This window comes from Branchiostoma belcheri, unplaced genomic scaffold, assembly GCF_001625305.1.
Source record: "Branchiostoma belcheri isolate BF01 breed outbred unplaced genomic scaffold, Haploidv18h27 scaffold20, whole genome shotgun sequence".
In the NCBI taxonomy this organism is placed as follows: Eukaryota; Metazoa; Chordata; class Leptocardii; order Amphioxiformes; family Branchiostomatidae; genus Branchiostoma; species Branchiostoma belcheri.
The window spans coordinates 1,481,426-1,487,425 of NW_017803491.1; the positions used below are offsets into that span (position 1 = coordinate 1,481,426).

General features: G+C 44.2%; 1 pseudogene; it reads right to left on the bottom strand.

The window, feature by feature from the left end:
• Positions 1–1,982: 1,982 nt before the first annotated feature.
• On the bottom strand, positions 1,983–4,414 carry LOC109469302 (annotated as a pseudogene).
• Between the last annotated feature and the right edge of the window lie 1,586 nt (positions 4,415–6,000).

The window sequence follows — 6,000 nt, forward strand, 5'->3', positions numbered from 1 at the left end:
AATTCTTAAAAGTCAAGGTGCGTCACAACAACACTCCTTTGTGTCACCGCCACATCACTCAAGAGTTAACTAAAGGCAACCCGCCAAAACTTCTGTTCGCCGCAAAGACCAACTGTTCAAACTTTTCTCCGCTTTTCTCTGAATTCGTGGATCAGATTAGTAGAGGGATTTTAGTTGGGAATAGGGACATGGGAAAGGTCACATGGTATGCTGAACCGTTCAATTACTTGTAGGTTCGCCAGAACGAAAATCAAGCAACCCGCCCACCAAACGTCCGTTCGCCACACAAAGGCCAGCTGTTAGAATAATACTTTATTCTTTGAAGTCGTGAAACAAGTTAGTAGAGGGATTTGGTTAGCCTCTACCAGGCACCGCGGATCGCTGGAAAAATAGTAGAAATTGGCCGAAATAAAGGGATAGTATACCAGAGAAGATCCAGCCGGCCATAGAAGCTCCAATTTGCGACCCACGGATCCCTTTATTTCGGCCTATTTCTACTATTTTTCCAGCGATCCGCGGTGCCTGGTAGAGGCTAGGATTTGGTCATAAGGTAAAAGTTCAGATATTTACATGCTGGTCGTCCGTCCATCAAAGCCAAGTAAAGTGGAGTGGTTTATGTATCTTTTGGTGTACCCTTAAGTTACTGCCGTGTATCTTGTTCAAGTTTTGTTACCTTTTCGTCAAGTTAGAAAGGGAAAAGTCGCAGTCCGCATGTCCACGGAAGGGCCAGATACTGGACTAATACAGAAGATATGCCCCGCCTACTCATGTGCCCTTTAAACGGTACTGTTAGTCTATGGCAAAACCACAAAAACAAAGTTACATAAACATGATAGTCTTAAGCTCTCTTAAAACCAAATTCCGGCCCACCCCCGTTCTGTGAAAGGTCAATGTGAAATGTTAAAACCTGCTTTGGGAAAGATACGCAGAAAGGGTGACGTGGTCAGGTTTCTAACAAACAAACTTCGGACGTGTTGACGTACTAGCTCATCTCGTGTTTCAGCTGTTTATCAAATCGACAGGTAAGTCAACAACTCCTTATATGGTCGTACTTCCTTATAAGGCTCACCTCTGGTAACCTCTGGTAACCCAGTTATTGGAAACTACATATGGTTTCTCGAAAAACACTCATACTTTGAATCATGGAGAGTCAAATGAGGGGTTCGGATATTTTAAATCTAGTTTGGCAAATACCTGGCTTTTTTAGAGTTCCGTTCAATTTTAAGGACCGTCAGCAATAGTAAAATAGCGTTTATCAATCCACTTAACATTTATTGCCATTTATTGGACACACGATGGCATCCCCTGTCATAAAATTCCAACTTGTAAAATAAGTCCTGACCACCCCTTGGGGACTTGTCAAATGGAACGGTCCATACCCCGTGCTATATGACAGTATGAGACCGACTTTCCGATAAGCTAGGCTTTATGCAAATTGCATTGCGATTATAATTGTTGTAATTATTGTAATCATATACCCTCCAGGCATTAAATTATGCATACCAGTTGATTAAGTTTAGTTGATTGTAGTGGAATGTTCCCTTGGGTCCTTAGATAACCCCGAATTTAAGCTCCGTCGCGTTGTTGTAAATCAGGGGCGTGACCATGCACACCTGTCCACGGTTTCTTGGAAGGAGTCGACCGTCGCAACACCTAGCTGGTCGTCTTAGAAATTAAGTTCCTTTCAAATCCGAGCCATTCGGAAGGTCAAACTTCCAACACAAGCCTGGTTTCAATATGTTGTCTGCTGGATCGTTTGGCTACCTACTGGTTTGCTATTCAAGTACGAAATCACTCGCTCCCCTACTTGGCAATTGTAAGCTCTGCTTGTTAGAAAACGTTGACTCACGTCATATGTCATCATATCATCTGCCGAAAGAACAATGCATTGTTGTGAATCTTAAAGATGTATCAAACACATTGTACCGTTTAACGTACACAAGCACAAGACAAAATTTACATCAAAATCAACACAAACCAGGTTAAAATCATGATCAATAAAATTTATTGACAACTTCTCTTCGCTCATTGTTTCATTTCAACATAGGAAAACATCTGAAGCATTGTTTTCGAGATATCTTTTACAGAAAGTTACAAAACATATTCTGAACTTAATACTTAGGCAATGTTCCGCTTTTATTTTCTCTTCCTATTCTTTCATTTTCCTTTTACTTGTAGCAGCAGCCAATGCCATGTACATGACATTGGCAATCCATTGTCCCAGTTAAATATATTACATTTAATAAATATTCTTTGCAACAAGTTGTCATATTTGTTCTCATAGCGGCGCCTCTGCTATAGATAAAAGATCTCTAATCTCTGTCCTGAGTACACTGACTGCATGTTTGTTATCTTATGCAGCGAGATAGTGGAACCTTGGTCGTGTATACTATTAAAGACAGGTTGGAATGTTACAAAATGAGCCAAACCAGTGTTACAAAACGTACAAACGTACTGTGACTGCGATACAAAAAGGAGCGGCTCCAACCCCTTTGACAGGTCGTACTATAATGCAATACACAGTTGTACATAATCCTACCTCGCCCTACTCTTTGAACAGTCGCCTTTTCAATGGCGTTCGCAACATTTAGTTAACAAATTGCACTTTTATCTCTTGTCTAGCAAGTTTAAGGCTTACCGGATGTGTAGTTCTGTGCGTAGGAACCAGCACACACTAGTATTGCTCCAATCGTTCTGTGTGGGTTTAGGCGTGTTCATTTCCGATCGGTTTCCCCATCTATACAAAATGACGTCACTATGACATGACTCAGACGTACATGCACACTTCGAGACAAGACAGGTACTTACGGTATCTTTGACCTGTCTTCAGACCTTTGACGTCAAGTTTAAGGTATAAATTTCCTTACATTTACATTCTCTGGCACGTTTTTCTTTACACCAATTAACACTGGTATGGCAGTGACGTATTTGGGGTGCCCCCAATCCAGGTAAGTATGGCTCGGTGCCAACTATACATGTGTCACGACAAAGTACTTCTATTCTATCTGGTTTTAAACAATCGTGCAATGACAATTCAAGTCAGAAACTACAACGTTACCTTTGTTACTTGGCACTACATACTCTCCTGGTAGGTATAGCAGCAGTTCTGGCGAGTTTTAGCCATCGTTTCTGAATACTATATGTACAAATATAGATTCTATATTTGTCTCTGAATGCAGTTCGTCCGTTGTATGGCAAAGTCCACAGTGTTCACCTGATAAGGCCTCACAGTTGTTGATAAGGGTACTCCGTCAGGAAGCTCTTTAGGGGTTTGGGTAGCGGAAGTTTGTTCAGTTCGCCCTCGGATGTCTGCTTGTGAATCACCGTGCGGCACAGGTGCTGTAGCGGGGACACCTTCCCCCTGAGCGGCCGGGACAGTTTGACGGGCACCTCGCGTCTTCCGTTCGGCTCTAGCCAGAAATGTTGCGCGTTTTCCTCCGCCGACTGCTTCACGTAATAGTCCACGAGCGTCACCACGCAGTCGAATTCCGGCGTGTCCGACTTTTTGTCCGAGTCCAGTCTGAACTTGCCGTCCTCGGTGTACTGTATCCTGACGCTGGTCGGGCCCCGGGGAGTCTTCACGCTCAAGCTGAAGAGATGAGCCGAGTTCTCGCTGTCCCGAACCAGGAACGTCCCGTCTTCTTTAGTCCTGAGCACGGCCTTGGACTGTCCGGCCGTGAGCGCGCCCCAGTACCAACCACAGTCCTCCAGGGTTGCGATAGTGTTCGCTAACCGCCGCAGGTCGAAGTAGCTACTTCTAGGTTTGGCGACGACGACGCCTTTAGACGCTGAGCCTGCAGTCATCTTGGTGGTTGTCGTAGTGGTGGTGGTCGGTTCTACGTCTGTGCTTGTAGATATGGTGAGAGAGTCGAGCATTGTTCGTCGGTTGTTCTCCGAGGGTTGTAGAGACGTCCTCACGGCCCACGGTGCAACGTGTCCCGAAGCAGAAAGGAAAGAAGTTCGGTAACCTCGCCGCTTCTCTTCTCGGAGTCGCCTCTACTCTGCGAACTGTTCTTTCCTGCGCCCTGCTCTCACTGAAAGACCGACGCCGCACCTCACTCACTACTTGTCTGACTGCGAATGGGCTTCTGGAGAAATCCCTTCACAGTGCTGTAATTGTATAGTCATATCCGCTTCTACGAATACTACCGCCCTTTATGTGTCACTTCCAGCCGTAGCCAGGCACACAGGCACTTGCGTCTGACTCACATTATGCAAATGAAGGGGCTGGACAAAGGCCGAACACAAAAAAGCTCCTAATATGGAAAATAGGCCACGCCTGTGACGTCAAGCACCTCCTTATAAGGAAAATAAGCCTCGCCCACTGACGTCAAGTACCCGGAAGTTACTTTCGTGTTCCTGTACCGAGAATCCAAAGCAAGCAATACTGCGTGTACCTAGCACTGCGGTGTTTTAAAAGAATGGCATACTTCTGACTTGGTCAACTTTCAAGTGGCGTGGAGAAATACATTGAAAAGTATGCAACGTCTTTGTTGCTTGATTTAGAACTTGGAATGGAAGGACTACGTGTTGTTTTAGAAAGAAAGGACTGCTTGGAAATTGGACAATAATGACTCTTTTGCTTGCCTTTATATATAATGCATGTGTTTGAGTTTATTCGTTGTAGCCGAATCCTGTTTGATCACATGTCGTGACATATCTAGGAACTCTCAAGGCAATGTAACCCACACGTGACCCCATTTCTTGGGAAACACTTCTGCTGAGAGGATGTTTGTATTAAATTTCACGTGATCACGGGCGGGGCTCAGCGTAAAACATGTGCAATTTCTCGTCTGAAAATGACGCGAAAGGCTGGTGACGTCATAACATACGTTTTGCACGCTCAATGTTCGTCTGTCACCGGTGAATGCATCCGCATAAACAGCAATATATACCATTATTAATCATGTAGTATCATGTATGTATGTGCGTAAGACAAGCAGTTTAGGTTTATCTCCAAGCAGATGTAAGAATCTGGCTCATTTTCAAAGTTTAAATTTAACGTCAGTTTTTGCAACATTTAGCGCTCTTTTCTACTAGTGCTGCACTTTTTTCAACGATTCGCCCCCCTCCTCATGGGCATATATTTGGTGTGCGACAAATATATATCATAGCTGGCAGTTACGAGTTTGGTCCAAGAATATCTGCTTGGAGATTACATATGCACTTAAGGTGTAAGGAGTTCCAGGCTCCGTGCAGATAGCCTCCACCAGGCCTTCATAAGAGGTTATGGATAATAAGGTTCGTCAAAAGTAAGGTCAATAATTGGCCAGGGGAGTGAGGGTAACATCCTAGGCAGATTGACTGTACTGTGCCATGGTGGCCAAAACCTGGCCAATTATTCACCATTTTACCATTATTCAACCCGGGTTACGTTGTTAGCATGGTGGAGACTATCATGTAGATTTCTTTGCAAACACTGACTCAAGAACGGCCAAGAACTGTGACAGAATCGGGCCATGTACACATGTGTGCAGTGATTCCCGTGAGGCTGTGACTGATAATATAACTATGCAGTCTGAAAGGTCTTCAAAATCACCAGAGCTTGGGGGGGGGGGAGAATCCAGATTTTTTGCATGTTGTTGTGGATTCAACTGTAACGAAGACATTCCAACACTCCTAAATTCAAAATCACCAGAGGGGTGGGGGTGGGTGATCCAGTTTTTGCATGTGGTTTGGTGGTTCAAGTGTATACATAACAAAGACATCATCCAACACTCCTAAATTCAAAATCACCAGAGACAATGAGAGAGGGGTAGGGATCCAGTTTGTTTGCATGTGGTTTGATGGTTCAAGTGTAACAAAGACATTCCAACACTCCTATCTCACCAAATCATGCAGTTATGTGGAAAGACAACGGCAATCGTCGTGGCCAATTGGTCGTGCGGTCACAAATTCCTGGAAACATATTTCTCATCCCTTTTCGATCCCCCCATTTAACATTCTTTCGTGATTCACTGATTGTCACCTCTTCACGAACTTTCCCATCCATTTCCATCC